We start from the raw sequence: 18,465 nt of genomic DNA, 5'->3' as shown, positions 1-18,465 counted from the left end.
GTGTGTGTGTGTGTGTGTGTGTGTGCGCGTGCGTGCGTGCGTGTGTGTGTGTGTGTGCGTGCGTGCACGTGTGTGTAGTAAACAGCTTCTGACACACCTTTGAAACTGAGGACAAAGAAGATTCTCACAATTCCGGGTGACTGTTTCAAGGAACTGACACAGGTGATAGCTCTCCTTTGTTTGGCCTTTACTAATGTGATGTCACTTCTGAAAAATGATTGTCGCCACTACGTGATGCTATACTTCACCCATATATAAGTTACTGACAGTAAGACAGTTGTCACCAAAGACGTGCGCCAGAATCAACCAAATCACTTGACTGGGAATTTAAATATATAGCATAACGGAATATAAATACCAATTATAAACGGGCACAATTATTCATGAAGTCTGACTTTCTTGACGCTTTCCAATTTTGAGTAAGTACACCTTTGATCGTACACACGTTTTAGTATCAGATGCTTTTTCTTCTAAATGTGAAAGGGATTGACAGATCTGTAACCTATACACATATTTACTGTATTCTCAGTAGCTGATCCTAAATAATTGAATTGTAATTAAACAGTGCATATTGTTATTAATGTATTATTTATGTAATCTATTGTGAAATCAATGGTTTTCATTATTATTTATCTTAGGTTGGCCCTTAGTTACATTTAATTTGAACATATCTTTATGATATTTAATTGACCTGGCAAATGGGAACATAAAACACCTTGGACTAGGATTAAGCAAATATTGCAGAATCTTTATATGTATATTTTACATTGTTATTTTCCAATACTGTATTTTAATATTAATTAATATATTCAAGTCTATTTTTATTCATGTATATTCACAACCACTTTATATGAAGATGCTCAGCTAATATGAGCCCTTAACCCATTAGGCCTGAGGCAGACTCTAAAAACGCCTCTATATCCTGAAAAATGTCAAATATTTATATAGCAGCTCATTTTTTTAAACATTTTTGAATACTGTACATACTGTACAGAACCCAAAAATGGGTTCCCGGCCTGAGAGGGGGTAAAAGACCAAAAGGGGTTCCCGCCCAGAATGGGTTAAATTGCAGTATATAAGTTTACACATATTAAATGTATGTACAATGCACCAGTTATATGATATGAATGCAGTACATGGAAATGGACAGTTTTGTCATTGAATAGGAATTTTGTCATTGAATAGGATTTCAAAATTGCTGCGTGGGTACCATTTAAGTTCCTACAGGATTTTGGGAAATATGTCCTAACTTCAACATTTATAACATAGAAGAACATGCGTGAGGGGGCTCTGATGTTTCCATTTATATTTTATTTATCTTTTAATGTTTATTTCATTTGAAAGTGAAATATCCCTTTAATAATAGTAAACTTGGAAAAGGTGCTCCTTGGAGCACATGTCTCCGCCAGGTCAGGTAGGTTATTGTGGCCTCCTGGTGGCGCTAGAATAGGCCAATGTGAAAAGGGTGCCATTTCTTCTTACGCCTTTCACGGAAATTGTAAGTTCATATTCATGATTTGAGGCATTTTGTTCCAAAAAATTGTTTTTTGTAAAAATCCACCTGCTGGTGGCACTATAACAGGCCAATGAAAATGGTGGGATTTATTCCTCAGCCTAGTACATCATGCAACATTTTACGTAAATTGCACACTGGACCTTATACTTACGAACGAGGAGAATATGGTTGAGGATGTTCAGTATTTAGGCCCATTAGGTAAAAGTGATCGTGTTTTGTTGTTTAAGGTAACTTCGAGGCAGCAATCAGAGAGCTGGAAATATTTAACTGGGGGGAATACTTTTCTGACTATGATGTCAACGCTAATTGGAGACTATTAAAGTTAAAGTTGAAAGAAATAGAGGATAAATATGTCCCAAATAGCAAGAGCAGGACATGGAATAGGAAGCACACTTTCCCCTTGGATAGTAGTACAAAAATGTAAAATAAATGAGAAAAACTCTCTTGCGAAAAAGGCCATGAAAAGTAATGATCCAGAGATACAAAAAGATTACCGTAGAGTTAGAAACTGTGTGAGAACGAGAACAAGAAATTTAAAAATTCAATATGAAGAAGAGTTAGCAAGACAATCTAAACTGAAACCGAAGGTTATTTGGGACTACATTAACAAAAGGACAAAAAATGTAACATCAGTAGGAGATCTATATGTCAATCAAGACAATAAGAACTCTCCAAAAACAGAGGACAAAGCAGAAACAGCGGATAAAGCAGAAATACTTTCAGATTATTTTAGCAAAAATATTTAGAATTACAACAACATGACACGGACACAGCACAACTCCAACTCCAAGCAGAGCTCCAGCGTACCAGCAATTGGTGTGACAGGTGGTTACTGCAATTAAATCCAGATAAATGTAAACAGTTGCACATTGGGAAAAAAGCGACAACTTGGCTAATAATTATACAGTTGGAGATCTAGTGATTCATCAAGTAGAGGAAGAAAAAGATATAGGGGTGGTGGTTGATAATTCACTAGAATTTGAAATGCACATATCTGAAAAAGTAAAAAAGGCAAACTCCATGTTGGCGATAATTAGAACCTTTTTACATTTACGTAAATAACTATTTATGACCTTATATAAATCCTTGGCGAGAGCACATCTTGAATTTGCATGCTCAGTCTGGTGCCCTTACAAAATCAAATACATAGAGAAAATAGAGAAGGTTCAGAGAAGGGCTACTAAATTAAGTTGAAAGAAGTGTCATATATAACGTTAGTGTACGGAGGAACAGAGGAGATATGATCGAGGTCTATAAACTTCACCAGATATATGACTTTACAGCCGAGCCTGTTGTCCATTTCTGGGACAAGTTAACAGGTATGAGACAAGTTGAGAGGGAATTCTCTTAAACTCTTACCACTAAATTGTCATTCAGAAAAGAGAAAGAATTTCTTTACACTTAGAGCTGTCAGAGCATGGAATAAACTTCACTTAGAGCTGTCAGAGCATGGAATAAACTTCACTTAGAGCTGTCATAGCATGGAATAAACTTCCGGAGGAAGTGGTCCAGGCTCCTTCAGTCAACACTTTTAAGAATAGACTTGACAAATGTTGGTCAACAAAAGATTTTTTGTATACCGGTAACTATAGGGCTGGCTTGTAAAATCATGTTAGATAAAAGTAAAGGATGCTTCCCCCCCCTCATTTGTGGGGTTTGAACATGCGACCCTGTTTATTCGGGATCTATCTCTAGACCACTAGGCTACTTGTTCCCACAAGTTGTGTGTATATGTATGTATGTATGTATGTATGCATGCATTCATTCATTCGCTAATAGTTAATTCATATATACTCCCACAAATCAGTCTGTCTGTCTCTCATTCGCTTCAAGCTAACTCACACACACCCACAGTACATCAGTTGTTCAGATGTCAGCGTTCAATTTGCTCCACCTCCCCGGTCTCTTCCCTGTGGCATTTAGTTCTGTAATGGGTGATTCTGTGATCATAACGTGATTTTTGGATTGTTTGTCTTATATTATATGCATCTATGTGTTTATGGCATTCAATTGAAGTTGTGTTGTCATGTAATCTTTATCTTGGGCTCTGCTCTGGGGGTTGTTGTTGATATCAGATTCTGTGTCTTGGTGCACAGGTAATCTGTGATATCACATGAGCAGAGCCAAACAGGGCTGGACTGAGACAAGAATTTGGGCCGGACATTTTCGCAGAATTTGGCCCAAACTGGCCGACCACAGCCAGCACTCTATTGACTTTTCGGCTTGAGGCCCGTACAAATACTTGAAATACAAGCCCTTAACACCACCACATTTACAGTACAACATAAATAATACTGATACACAATCAACAGACAACTAATTTAACATTTGGCCCAGAGGGTCGGCCCACCGGGCATATGCCTGGTACATTCAGTGTCTTGGGCAAGACACTGAACCCTATTGCCTCAAATAAGTTGGTCGGGGTTAGGGTCGACTGTTCGCCGCTTCACCTCCCTAATGTATGAATGAATGAAAGCGCTTTGAGCACTTGGAAAAGCACTATAAAAATGCAATTCATTGCACAATCGTAGATGCGTTGCTTACAACAGGGGTGGGCAACTTTGATGATTGCGAGGGCCACTATATTTCCACACTCACTCTAGAGGGCCAGATCACATATTTCTGTCGTAGCAAAAATAGCTGAACTACAAGCTCAAAATGTGTCGCATTGTGACACATTTTGATCTTGTAGAATAACTATTTTTGCTATAGGCTATTTGAATTGAAATAATATCTTTTTGCTATTTTTGAACTGGAATCCTGAAAAGTAACTCTTTTATATTTCAAATGCATTTAGTTATAGTTATGTTAACTTTATGTACTAAAAAGAAATACATTGGACATAAAAATAATAATAATAGAGGGTTATGTTTGCATGTTTTGTAAAAGGAATTGTAACAGCTGAAATCAATAATTTATCAGTATTCTGATATTAACCTGCGGGCCGCATTAAGTGAAGGTGTTGCTCCCCAGGCCGCAGTTGCCCATGTATGGCAAGGCTTACACTGTATTAGCAGCACGAGTGCTAGTTCTCAACACCTGTCACAGGAGACCTTTTTTAAATACAATTTAGTCTACAAACCCTAAGTACAAAGTACAAAAAAAGAGGAATATACTGTATACTAGTAATATTTTACATCAAAATTATACCCATTACGATTACATTGACTTGTGAAACAAAACAAGAGTAATCATTTAGGTAGCCAGTCAGAAACTATACATGTGAGCAGTGCACAGTTGATTTGATTTCAACCATAGTTTGAGTCCTCTGTAAAACACATTACCACCCCTTTCTAGTTTTAGAACCGTAGGCAGAGTTCCAAAGGTTTGCCCCCTTTACTAAGAAAGAAGGCAGGCTGTTCGAATGAGTTCTTACACTTGGGATCTGTACAGTTACAGTACCATTTATTGAGGCTCGTGTAGTTGCTCTACCAGAGTCCAGAAAACAAAGGTGAAACAATTTGATATAAAAATCAAAATAAAACATTTATAAACTATAGTTTATAGTGTTTGTATATTGATGTTATTGTTTTTAAGATAGTTTGAGATGATTGTGACCATAGGTGAGAAAAAATCTGTGCAGTTTTCCAAGTCCCACAGTTTATAATTGGTTTGACCTTGATATGCTTTACCTGTCTTTCAAATTTTAGGTTTTTATCCAAGATAATCCACAAATATTTTACTTCACTCATTTCAGCAAGAGTTTCATTTTTAATGAGTTAGAGATTGAGAAGAACATTGAAACTGTGCTGAGCTCAGGATCATTGTTTCTTTCTGTCTCTCTTCTTGACCTCAACTGTAAAAAGATGGTAGTTTGTGAGAAAGAATTTCACCCACTGATTATTTTGTAAATATTTGTAAAATCTGAATCTGGTGCTAATCATTATGGAAAATACAACAATCTTTACATTGAAATCATAAATGTAACAAAACAAAACAAAATATTATCATTTTGTAATAGATCTTTTCTCTACATATTGTGAAGGCATGATATTGATATTTGTCTTTCTTTTTTAGATTCAACAGGAGACATGATGGCGTTTGGACCAATACTAAAAACCTTGTTCATTCTACTGGGTAAGTTGATTTATGAGATAATAATTTCCCATATTAAATTAATGTTCTTATTTACTTAATGTTCTTATTTATTTATTTTATAGTCTGTATTCCATGCAAAGTGGTGAGCACTACAACTGTAGCAGCATCATCAAGCTCATCTAATGCAAACACACCAACCTCACAAACAGTCAATGTGACTTCACCAACAACAGTCAATGTGACTTCACCAACAGTCAATGTGACTTCACCAACAACAGTCAATATGACTTCACCAACAGTCAATGTGACTTCACCAACAACAGTCAATATGACTTCACCAACAACAGTCAATGTGACTTCACCAACAACAGTCAATGTGACTTCACCAACAACCGTCAATGTGACTTCACCAACAGTCAATGTGACTTCACCAACAACAGTCAATGTGACTTCACCAACAACAGTCAATATGACTTCACCAACAACAGTCAATATGACTTCACCAACAACAGTCAATGTGACTTCACCAACAACAGTCAATGTGACTTCACCAACAACAGTCAATGTGACTTCACCAACAACAGTCAATGTGACTTCACCAACAACAGTCAATATGACTTCACCACCAACAGTCAATGTGACTTCACCAACAACAGTCAATATGACTTCACCAACAACAGTCAATATGACTTCACCAACAACAGTCAATATGACTTCACCAACAACAGTCAATATGACTTCACCAACAACAGTCAATGTGACTTCACCAACAACAGCCAATGTGACTTCACCAACAACCGTCAATGTGACTTCACCAACAACAGTCAATGTGACTTCACCAACAACAGTCAATATGACTTCAGCACCAACAGTCAATGTGACTTCACCAACAACAGTCAATATGACTTCAGCACCAACAGTCAATGTGACTTCACCAACAACAGTCAATGTGACTTCACCAACAACAGTCAATGTGACTTCACCAACAACAGTCAATATGACTTCACCAACAGTCAATATGACTTCACCAACAACAGTCAATATGACTTCAGCACCAACAGTCAATGTGACTTCACCAACAACAGTCAATGTGACTTCACCAACAACAGTCAATATGACTTCACCAACAACAGTCAATGTGACTTCACCAACAGTCAATGTGACTTCACCAACAGTCTATGTGACTTCACCAACAGTCAATATGACTTCACCAACAACAGTCAATGTGACTTCACCAACAACAGTCAATGTGACTTCACCAACAACAGTCAATGTGACTTCACCAACAGTCAATATGACTTCACCAACAGTCAATATGACTTCACCAACAACAGTCAATGTGACTTCACCACCAACAGTCAATGTGACTTCACCACCAACAGTCAATGTGACTTCACCAACAGTCTATGTGACTTCACCACCAACAGTCAATGTGACTTCACCAACAACAGTCAATGTGACTTCACCAACAGTCAATGTGACTTCACCAACAGTCTATGTGACTTCACCAACAGTCTATGTGACTTCACCAACAGTCTATGTGACTTCACCAACAGTCTATGTGACTTCACCAACAGTCTATGTGACTTCACCAACAGTCTATGTGACTTCACCAACAGTCAATGTGACTTCACCAACAGTCTATGTGACTTCACCAACGGTCAATGCAACCACACCTGGAGCAGTCACTGCAGCTACAACTCCAGGTAAAACAAGTAAATCATTAGTAAAAAGAGCTTTACCACTAATCACTTTGATTGAATCATTACTCAGTTTAGTGATACTAATATATATAACTACAACTAACTGTTTCTACCCAATATGTGCATCACATGCAGCTACAACACCTGCTCCACCAGCGGAGCCAAAGCTCAAGTTGGAATTCAAAATAACACAAAACTTCACATCAGATCTTAAGAACCCATCATCTGCCGCATTCCTGGACTTAGCAAACAACATAGCTGAAGCGGTAAGTCCATTATTATGATATACAGCCTGTCAAAAAAACATTCCCCAGATCTTCAGGGATTCCTCCTAAAGACGTGGATATGATGCATTTTATTATAATATTGATCTCGCACAAAGATACAATACATCTTATTAGGCATGTAACGATATATCGTATATCAAAATATATCGATATTATATCCTGACGATATGTATCGATTAATAAAAAATAAAAATCGATATTCAAATAATTATATATATTTTTAAGGGGGGCTAGTGTGTCATATGAAATGTGAGCTGTAAGTAATCATATTCCATCATATTCACGTGCTTTTGGAGAGAAATTACTCCATGCAGTCACTTTCAGTAGTAGAGGCCTGAAGAGGGGAGCTTGTGACTTGTGACTGTGCCCAATATATCAAGGAAGGCAATTATGTTTCTGCACTGTCAAATAGGTCTACATCTATCCTAAGATGCCATCAAAGAAAACTTTTTTTACATGTTAACTCGAGCTAGGTTTACAAGAAACAAGAAAGCATGTTTACAGTTTACAGTAAATCATACAAAAAAAGTTTTCGGTCATTTGTATGGAAAAGAATTGTGTTGAAAATATCGTGAAAAATCGTATCGTGAACCTCATATCGTGATACGTATCGTATCGTGAGTTGAGTGCATCGTTACATGTTTAATTCTTATTCTTAATAAAATATACCGGTAAATCTATTAATCATGAAACATGAAATGATCGTGGTGGAATAAAAGGGATTCTTTTACTGTTACTGTAATCTTCTTTTTTCCCCTTTGTTTGTTTACAGATGAACGAAGTCTTTAAAGGTGTTCCTAATTACAATCGCACTGTTGTAAAGGGCTTCAGGTATGCATCAATGGTATTTACTGTATTAAGTATATGTTTTTGACTTTTTGTATTAATTGATTATAATATCATAAACAACAATAACATGTTGATGCAGATGCCTCCCACGGCACAGCTCTCCACCAGGATAGGAGCATTTTTTTTGGAAAAATGTCAAGTGGCATTTTTTCCTCAGCCTAGTGGGAATATGCGTGCAGTTTCACCGCAGTCGCAGTCGGAGGCTGCGTTCATGATTTGTAGCATTTTGTACCAAACACGCCACTCCTGAAAACCATGTGGAAGCCAATTTTAGCCAATCAGGATGGAATATGAGAAATCAAACAGACCTGTCTTGATCACAGGACTATAGAGATTGTGTGTACCGATTAATGTGAAATTTGGAGTAATATAAAACATATGTTACATAAGTCGGCCTCCTGGTGGCGCCATAAAGAGCAGATGTGAAAAATACAGGGCAAAGGTTTTTCCTTGGCCACTAGGGAGTGTGCATACAATGTTTTAGACAGATCGGTGCAGTTATAGATAAAAACACGAATAGGCCAATTATAGCACCACCATGCTGCTGATTTGAGAATTTTCAAATGGCATTGTGGTATTTTGTTCAAAATGGAGCACTGCTGCAAACTTTGGAAGCCAATCTTAGAGACTGTATCAATGTTTAATGGCTATAGAGCGTCACAGTCCCGCCCCCTTTCAGAACGACGAGTGGCCCAGGAAATGATTCTCCATTCATTTTCTCCATAGGCTTTTCAAAAAGTATTTATTTAAAGACGGTTACGCCGCGGACAAAGCCAACTTGGATCGTGACAAATCATGACAATAATTACAATGTTTTGGGCCGATCAAATAATTAGTAAGAAGAAAAACAAAACAAAGTGTTGTATCCTGCCTTTATTTTCTTCTTTCAAATTATTTGATCGGCACAAAATATTGTGTTTGTTGTCATGATATGTCACGATCCGAGTTGGCTTTGTCCGCGGCTTAACCGTCAATATATAAATACTTTTTGAAAAGCCTATGGAGAAAATTAATTGAGAATCATTTCCTGGGCCACTAGTCGTTCTGAAAGGGGGTGGGACTGTGACGCTCTATAGAGAGACTGTGTACCAATGTTTAATGGCTATAGAGAGACTGTGTACCAATGTTTAATGGCTATAGAGAGACTGTGTACCAATGTTTAATGGCTATAGAGAGACTGTGTACCAATGTTTAATGGCTATAGAGAGACTGTGTACCAATGTTTGTGATGTTTGCACAAATTCTGTAGCTGTACTGTAAAAAAAAAAAGAAAAAGGGTTTTGCAAAAATCTGCCTCCTGGTGGCGCGAAAACAGGCCCACACACACACACACACACACACACACACACACACACACACACACACACACACACACACACACACACACACACACACACACACACACACACACACACACACACACACACACACACACACACACACACACACACACACACACACACACACACACACACACACACACACACACACACACAGAGAGAGTGTAAAAGATACTCTCCCCATGCATTCGGTCTGGTGGAGACAACAATAATAATAATAATAATAATAATAATATACCAATTCAAAAAACTTTCAAACATCACTTTTACAGCCAAGGATCAGTGGTAGTGGATGCTGAAGTAATATTCAACCGAGTGGAAAATGCCCCACCACCAAATGTCACATCTGTGACAAATACTCTGAAGGTTGCTGCATCCAACGAGAACTTCTCCCTTCCTGTGGACACATCATCTATTAAAGCCGAAGGTAAGAATTGTTGACTTAACAGATGCAAGCAGAATGCACCTGTATAATGACATGTTTAATGACATGTCTTTCTTTCTTCTTGAAAATGATATATTATGGCCTTCAAGTACTGATATGAGTGTTTTATTTTAACAGTGGTTAAAGAAGAAGCTCCACCAACAGGTACTGCTATTTTATCAACAATAATTTAAATGGTACCTCAAATGTATATAAACTGTGAAGGCGGAATTGGGCAGACTTAACTATTAGGAGGAGTGTCAGATCCATATATTTAGACTAGAGGCAGCAAAGATTTGTTGGGTCTCGCCTAAGAAATTCTTAAACTATGATGATTTGGTAAGTAACTAATATTTTCTATACAGACAATTATTAGCATTGTACAATTCCACTCATGAATACAGCACCAGTCAATGCAACTACATAAATACAACTACGTCATACCCACGAATGCAAAATGTTAGCCTGATTGCTACGTTAGGAGTTTTTCTTTCTTTCTTTTTCTTTTTTCTTACTTCACTAAAAACATTTGTAACTTTTTGTTATTTAAGCTAGACTGCTAGAGGCACAAATTACGTTTTAAAATGGTCTGGCGATCTTAGTATAATTTGTATGTTCAATTTGAATCCAACAAAGAAATAAATCTTGTTTGTGATTTGTGATTATTTTCCTGTAGAACCGACCCCAACTATTGCAACCACACCTGTAGAACCGACCCCAACTATTGCAACCACACCTGTAGAACAGAGCTCAACCAATGCAACCACACCTGTAGAACCGACCCCAAACAATTCAACCACATCTGTAGAACCGACCCCAACTATTGCAACCACACCTGTAGAACCGAGCTCAACCAATGCAACCACACCTGTAGAACCGAGCCCAACCAATGCAACCACACCTGTAGAACCGAGCCCAACCAATGCAACCACACCTGTAGAACCGACCCCAACCAATGCAACCACACCTGTAGAACCGACCCCAACCAATGGAACCACACCTGTAGAACCGAGCCCAACCAATGCAACCACACCTGTAGAACCGAGCCCAACCAATGCAACCACACCTGTAGAACCGAGCCCAACCAATGCAACCACACCTGTAGAACCGACCCCAACCAATGCAACCACACCTGTAGAACCGATACCAACTATTGCAACCACACCTGTAGAACCGACCCCAACCAATGGAACCACACCTGTAGAACAGAGCCCAACCAATGGAACCACACCTGTAGAACCGACCCCAACCAATGCAACCACACCTGTAGAACCGACCCCAACCAATGCAACCACACCTGTAGAACCGATACCAACTATTGCAACCACACCTGTAGAACCGAGCCCAACCAATGCAACCACACTGACAACTGGAGAACCAAGCCCCACAATTGCAACCACACCTGGAGCAGTCACTGCAGCTACAACTCTAGGTAAATCAAATAAATCATTAGTAAAAAAGAGCTAATAACTAATAACTTTGATTGATTCACTACTCAGTTTAGTGATACTAATATAGAACAGCAACTAACTGTTTCTACCCAATATGTGCATCTCATGCAGCTACAACACCTGCTCCACCAGCGGAGCCAAAGGTCAAGTTGGAATTCAAAATGGACCAAAACTTTACATCAGATCTTAAAAACACATCATCTGCCGCATTCCTGGACTTAGCAAACGACATAGCTGAAGTGGTAAGTCCATTATTATGATATACAGCCTGTCAAAAAAACATTCCCCAGATCTTCAGGGATTCCTCCTAAAGACGTGGATATGATGCATTTTATTATAATATTGATCTCGTGCAAAGATACAATACATCTTAATAGGCATGTAACGATATATCGTATATCAAAATATATCGATATTATATCCTGACGATATGTATCGATTAATAAAAAATAAAAATAGATATTCAAATAATTATATATATTTTTAAGGGGGGCTAGTGTGTCATATGAAATGTGAGCTGTAAGTAATCATATTCCATCATATTCACGTGCTTTTGGAGAGAAATTACTCCATGCAGTCACTTTCAGTAGTAGAGGCCTGAAGAGGGGAGCTTGTGACTTGTGACTGTGCCCAATACATCAAGGAAGGCAATTATGTTTCTGCACTGTCAAATAGGTCTACATCTATCCTAAGATGCCATCAAAGAAAACTTTTTTTACATGTTAACTCGAGCTAGGTTTACAAGAAACAAGAAAGCATGTTTACAGTTTACAGTAAATCATACAAAAAAAGTTTTCGGTCATTTGTATGGAAAAGAATTGTGTTGAAAATATCGTGAAAAATCGTATCGTAAACCTCATATCGTGATACGTATCGTATCGTGAGTTGAGTGTATCGTTACATGTTTAATTCTTATTCTTAATAAAATATACCGGTAAATCTATTAATCATGAAACATGAAATGATCTTGGTGGAATAAAAGGGATTCTTTTACTGTTACTGTAATCTTCTTTTTTCCCCTCAATAATTTAATCTTTGTTTGTTTACAGATGAACGAAGTCTTTAAAGGTGTTCCTAATTACAATCGCACTGTTGTAAAGGGCTTCAGGTATGCATCAATGGTATTTACTGTATTAAGTATATGTTTTTGACTTTTTGTATTAATTGATTATAATATCATAAACAACAATAACCTGTTGATGCAGATGCCTCCCACGGCACAGCTCTCCACCAGGATAGGAGCATTTTTTTTGGAAAAATGTTAAGTGGCATTTTTTCCTCAGCCTAGTGGGAATATGCGTGCAGTTTCACCGCAGTCGCAGTCGGAGGCTGCGTTCATGATTTGTAGCATTTTGTACCAAACACGCCACTCCTGAAAACCATGTGGAAGCCAATTTTAGCCAATCAGGATGGAATATGAGAAATCAAACAGACCTGTCTTGATCACAGGACTATAGAGATTGTGTGTACCGATTAATGTGAAATTTGGAGTAATATAAAACATATGTTACATAAGTCGGCCTCCTGGTGGCGCCATAAAGAGCAGATGTGAAAAATACAGGGCAAAGGTTTTTCCTTGGCCTCTAGGGAGTGTGCATACAATGTTTTAGACAGATCGGTGCAGTTATAGATAAAAACACGAATAGGCCAATTATAGCACCACCATGCTGCTGATTTGAGAATTTTCAAATGGCATTGTGGTATTTTGTTCAAAATGGAGCACTGCTGCAAACTTTGGAAGCCAATCTTAGAGACTGTATCAATGTTTAATGGCTATAGAGCGTCGCAGTCCCGCCCCCTTTCAGAACGACGAGTGGCCCAGGAAATGATTTTTCTTCTTTCAAATTATTTGATCGGCACAAAATATTGTGTTTGTTGTCATGATATGTCACGATCCGAGTTGGCTTTGTCCGCGGCGTAACCGTCTTTATATAAATACTTTTTGAAAAGCCTATGGAGAAAATTAATGGAGAATCATTTCCTGGGCCACTAGTCGTTCTGAAAGGGGGTGGGACTGTGACGCTCTATAGAGAGACTGTGTACCAATGTTTAATGGCTATAGAGAGACTGTGTACCAATGTTTAATGGCTATAGAGAGACTGTGTACCAATGTTTAATGGCTATAGAGAGACTGTGTACCAATGTTTAATGGCTATAGAGAGACTGTGTACCAATGTTTAATGGCTATAGAGAGACTGTGTACCAATGTTTGTGATGTTTGCACAAATTCTGTAGCTGTACTGTAAAAAAAAAAGAAAAAGGGTTTTGCAAAAATCTGCCTCCTGGTGGCGCGAAAACAGGCCCACACACACACACACACACACACACAGAGAGAGTGTAAAAGATACTCTCCCCATGCATTCGGTCTGGTGGAGACAACAATAATAATAATAATAATAATATACCAATCCAAAAAACTTTCAAACATCACTTTTACAGCCAAGGATCAGTGGTAGTGGATGCTGAAGTAATATTCAACCAAGTGGACAATGCCCCACCACCAAATGTCACATCTGTGACAAATACTCTGAAGGTTGCTGCATCCAACGAGAACTTCTCCCTTCCTGTGGACACATCATCTATTAAAGCCGAAGGTAAGAATTGTTGACTTAACAGATGCAAGCAGAATGCACCTGTATAATGACATGTTTAATGACATGTCTTTCTTTCTTCTTGAAAATGATATATTATGGCCTGCAAGTACTGATATGAGTGTTTTATTTTAACAGTGGTTAAAGAAGAAGCTCCACCAACAGGTACTGCTATTTTATCAATAATAATTTAAATGGTACCTCAAATGTATATAAACTGTGAAGGCGGAATTGGGCAGACTTAACTATTAGGAGGAGTGTCAGATCCATATATTTAGACTAGAGGCAGCAAAGATTTGTTGGGTCTCGCCTAAGAAATTCTTAAACTATGATGATTTGGTAAGTAACTAATATTTTCTATACAGACAATTATTAGCATTGTACAATTCCACTCATGAATACAGCACCAGTCAATGCAACTACATAAATACAACTACGTCATACCCACGAATGCAAAATGTTAGCCTGATTGCTACGTTAGGAGTTTTTCTTTCTTTCTTTTTCTTTTTTCTTACTTCACTAAAAACATTTGTAACTTTTTGTTATTTAAGCTAGACTGCTAGAGGCACAAATTACGTTTTAAAATGGTCTGGCGATCTTAGTATAATTTGTATGTTCAATTTGAATCCAACAAAGAAATAAATCTTGTTTGTGATTTGTGATTCTTTTCCTGTAGAACCGACCCCAACTATTGCAACCACACCTGTAGAACCGACCCCAACTATTGCAACCACACCTGTAGAACCGACCCCAACTATTGCAACCACACCTGTAGAACCGAGCTCAACCAATGCAACCACACCTGTAGAACCGACCCCAAACAATTCAACCACATCTGTAGAACCGACCCCAACTATTGCAACCACACCTGTAGAACCGACCCCAACTATTGCAACCACACCTGTAGAACCGAGCTCAACCAATGCAACCACACCTGTAGAACCGAGCCCAACCAATGCAACCACACCTGTAGAACCGAGCCCAACCAATGCAACCACACCTGTAGAACCGACCCCAACCAATTCAACCACACCTGTAGAACCGACCCCAACTATTGCAACCACACCTGTAGAACCGACCCCAACTATTGCAACCACACCTGTAGAACCGACCCCAACCAATGGAACCACACCTGTAGAACCGAGCCCAACCAATGCAACCACACCTGTAGAACCGAGCCCAACCAATGCAACCACACCTGTAGAACCGAGCCCAACCAATGCAACCACACCTGTAGAACCGACGCCAAACAATGCAACCACACCTGTAGAACCGATCCCAACTATTGCAACCACACCTGTAGAACCGACCCCAAACAATGCAACCACACCTGTAGAACCGACCCCAACTATTGCAACCACACCTGTAGAACCGACCCCAACTATTGCAACCACACCTGTAGAACCGACCCCAACCAATGCAACCACACCTGTAGAACCGATCCCAACTATTGCAACCACACCTGTAGAACCGACCCCAAACAATGCAACCACACCTGTAGAACCGAGCCCAACCAATGCAACCACACCTGTAGAACCGACCCCAACCAATGCAACCACACCTGTAGAACCGATCCCAACTATTGCAACCACACCTGTAGAACCGAGCCCAACCAATGCAACCACACTGACAACTGGAGAACCAAGCCCCACAATTGCAACCACACCTGGAGCAGTCACTGCAGCTACAACTCTAGGTAAATCAAATAAATCATTAGTAAAAAAGAGCTAATAACTAATAACTTTGATTGATTCACTACTCAGTTTAGTGATACTAATATAGAACAGCAACTAACTGTTTCTACCCAATATGTGCATCTCATGCAGCTACAACACCTGCTCCACCAGCGGAGGCAAAGGTCAAGTTGGAATTCAAAATGGACCAAAACTTTACATCAGATCTTAAAAACACATCATCTGCCGCATTCCTGGAATTAGCAAACAAAGTAACTCAAGCGGTAAGTCTATTATTATGATCAGCCTGAGGGATTCCCGCTGGAGATATGGTTATCGTGAATTTTATTATAATATTGATCTCAATCTAGTAACAAAAAGGTTCAATAATTGAAGTTTTATACATTTCAATACATACCTGCTTCTGGCTTTTACCATGTTCTCAAGAACCTTATTCATATATTAATCATGAAACATGAAATTGTCTTGGTGTAATCATAGGGATTATTGTACTCTGGAATAATTATTTTTAAATAACTGAATCTGTTTGTTTACAGATGGATGAAGTCTTTAAAGATGTTGCTAATTTCAATCGCACTGCTGTAAACGGCTTCAGGTATATATGCATCAATGGTATTTACTGTAATAAGTATATGTTTCTTTATTAATTGATATAACATATAATTGTTTGTACTATAAATGTAGTCATAAATAACAAACATGTTAATGCAGTATAATACTACTACTACTACTAATAATAATAATACTATTCAAATAACTTTCAAACATCACTTTTACAGCGAAGGATCAGTGATAGTGGATGCTGAAGTAATATTCAACCAAGTGGAAAATGCCCCATCACCAAATGCCACGTCTGTAATAACTACTCTGAAGGAGGCTGCATCCAACGAGAACTTCTCCCTTCCTGTGGACACATCATCTATTGTTGAAAGGGGTAAGAATTCTTGACACAACAGATAAAAGCAAGAATCCACCTTTATAATTACATTTAATGAAATGTAATTTATTTCTTCTTATAAATGATATTGTCAGGGAGGTGGCTCTGCACATGTGTCGTTTACGGCAGTTAGGCATTTATATTTGATACAGACCGTTTCTAACGAAAATTTAACTCAGCAGCAGTAACGTTAGCGTTTTGTCTCAGTCAGTTGAGGCTTCATAATTATCCATGATTGAAACGGCTGGGATGATTTGTTGATTTTTCAAACACAGTTCTTATATGAGATCTAAAATCCCTCTATGGCAGGGGTAGGCCTATCCAAAGTGCGGCCCGCGGGCCAAATGCGGCCTGGGGAAGAATTTTATGTGGCCTGCGGCTGAATTGTATTATGAACGGCCCACCCAACAGTATGGGACATTTTGTAATGTTATATATGGCTGAAAAAAGGCTGAGTTGTAGCTTAATATATTATATCCGACGGTACATTATGTTAGGAGATGTAGTTTTAAGATGTTCCCCTGCTAAGACGGCCCTGCTCTATGTGGATTACAATGCAAATAAAAAAGTACATGAACACATGAACTCAGCGCCCTCTACCGATATTGACGCCAGACTTCGGTGCTCTATTTAGGCAAGTGGCTATGGCCGAATTTAGTGTTTCTCGTGCAAAACTAATGCTTTGAATGGATTCAGAATCATTTGACACGTCAAATGCTACTTAAAGCATGATGAAACTTTGTACATTTTGCCTTAGGTTGTTAATGGTACGGTCACATATATGTATAAAATAAAATGCTCAACGCTATAACGGCCAGCAGGTGGATTGATGAATGTATATGTATAAAGACAGTATTTTAGGCCAATAAAAAAAGATATACCAAATTTCCCCACTTTGTTGCCTGCTGGACTACTACATCATACCCATGAATGCAATGTCAATACAACTACAACACCAGAAGGTGTCCCCCGGTACTGTATTAAATTGAGTTAATGCAGAGGACAAAATAATGTGCAAAATTACAATGACAAATAGGGTGCTCATGGATTAACATTACAATCTTTAATATAATGAAAGAAGTATTGATAACTTCATGATTTAATGTACCCTTTCCGCCAGGAAATCCAACTTCAGCACCAGTGACCACTGCTAGCACTGCAGCACCTGCACCTACCACTGCAGCACCTGCTACGGCCACTGCTAGCACTGCAGCACCTGGACCTACCACTGCAGCACCTGCTACGGCCACTGCTAGCACTGCAACACCTGGACCTACCACTGCAGCACCTGCTACGGCCACTGCAGCACCTGCTACGGCCACTGCTAGCACTGCAGCACCTGGACCTACCACTGCAGCACCTGCTACGGCCACTGCTAGCACTGCAGCACCTGGACCTACCACTGCAGCTACCACTGCTACGGCCACTGCTAGCACTGCAGCACCTGGACCTACCACTGCAGCACCTGCACCTACCACTGCAGCACCTGCTACGGCCACTGCTAGCACTGCAGCACCTGCACCTGGACCTACCACTGTAGCACCTGCTACGGCCACTGCTAGCACTGCAGCACCTGGACCTACCACTGCAGCACCTGCACCTACCACTGCAGCACCTGCTACGGCCACTGCTAGC

At 39.1% G+C, this 18,465-nt stretch overlaps 4 long non-coding RNA genes across 6 annotated transcripts; 3 read left to right on the top strand and 1 right to left on the bottom strand.

Annotated features, from left to right (window-relative positions):
* Positions 1-281: 281 nt before the first annotated feature.
* LOC308335624 lies at positions 282-5,749 on the top strand. Its single transcript, XR_013966058.1, has 3 exons — positions 282-419; positions 5,534-5,593; positions 5,695-5,749. It is a non-coding gene; the product is annotated as an uncharacterized lncRNA (long non-coding RNA).
* Positions 5,750-11,449: 5,700 nt separating this feature from the next.
* On the top strand, positions 11,450-14,196 carry LOC308335622. Its single transcript, XR_013966056.1, has 4 exons — positions 11,450-11,589; positions 11,720-11,850; positions 12,658-12,716; positions 14,048-14,196. It is a non-coding gene; the product is annotated as an uncharacterized lncRNA (long non-coding RNA).
* An 898-nt stretch (positions 14,197-15,094) lies between these two features.
* Positions 15,095-15,775, bottom strand: LOC308335625. Of its 3 annotated transcripts, none has more exons than XR_013966059.1 (3): positions 15,695-15,775; positions 15,332-15,430; positions 15,095-15,199 (listed from the first exon to the last, which is right to left on the bottom strand). It is a non-coding gene; the product is annotated as an uncharacterized lncRNA (long non-coding RNA). The 3 variants fall into 3 exon arrangements; XR_013966060.1 differs by having other exon boundaries at positions 15,096-15,199; positions 15,365-15,430; XR_013966061.1 differs by lacking the exon at positions 15,095-15,199 and adding an exon at positions 15,263-15,298.
* Positions 15,728-16,811, top strand: LOC308335623. Its single transcript, XR_013966057.1, has 4 exons — positions 15,728-15,895; positions 16,026-16,156; positions 16,430-16,488; positions 16,673-16,811. It is a non-coding gene; the product is annotated as an uncharacterized lncRNA (long non-coding RNA).
* The last annotated feature ends 1,654 nt before the right edge of the window (positions 16,812-18,465 follow it).

Source organism: Protomyctophum bolini, assembly GCF_963924005.1.
Source record: "Protomyctophum bolini genome assembly, chromosome: 20".
In the NCBI taxonomy this organism is placed as follows: domain Eukaryota; kingdom Metazoa; phylum Chordata; class Actinopteri; order Myctophiformes; family Myctophidae; genus Protomyctophum; species Protomyctophum bolini.
This window is presented reverse-complemented; position numbering and strand designations above follow the sequence as displayed.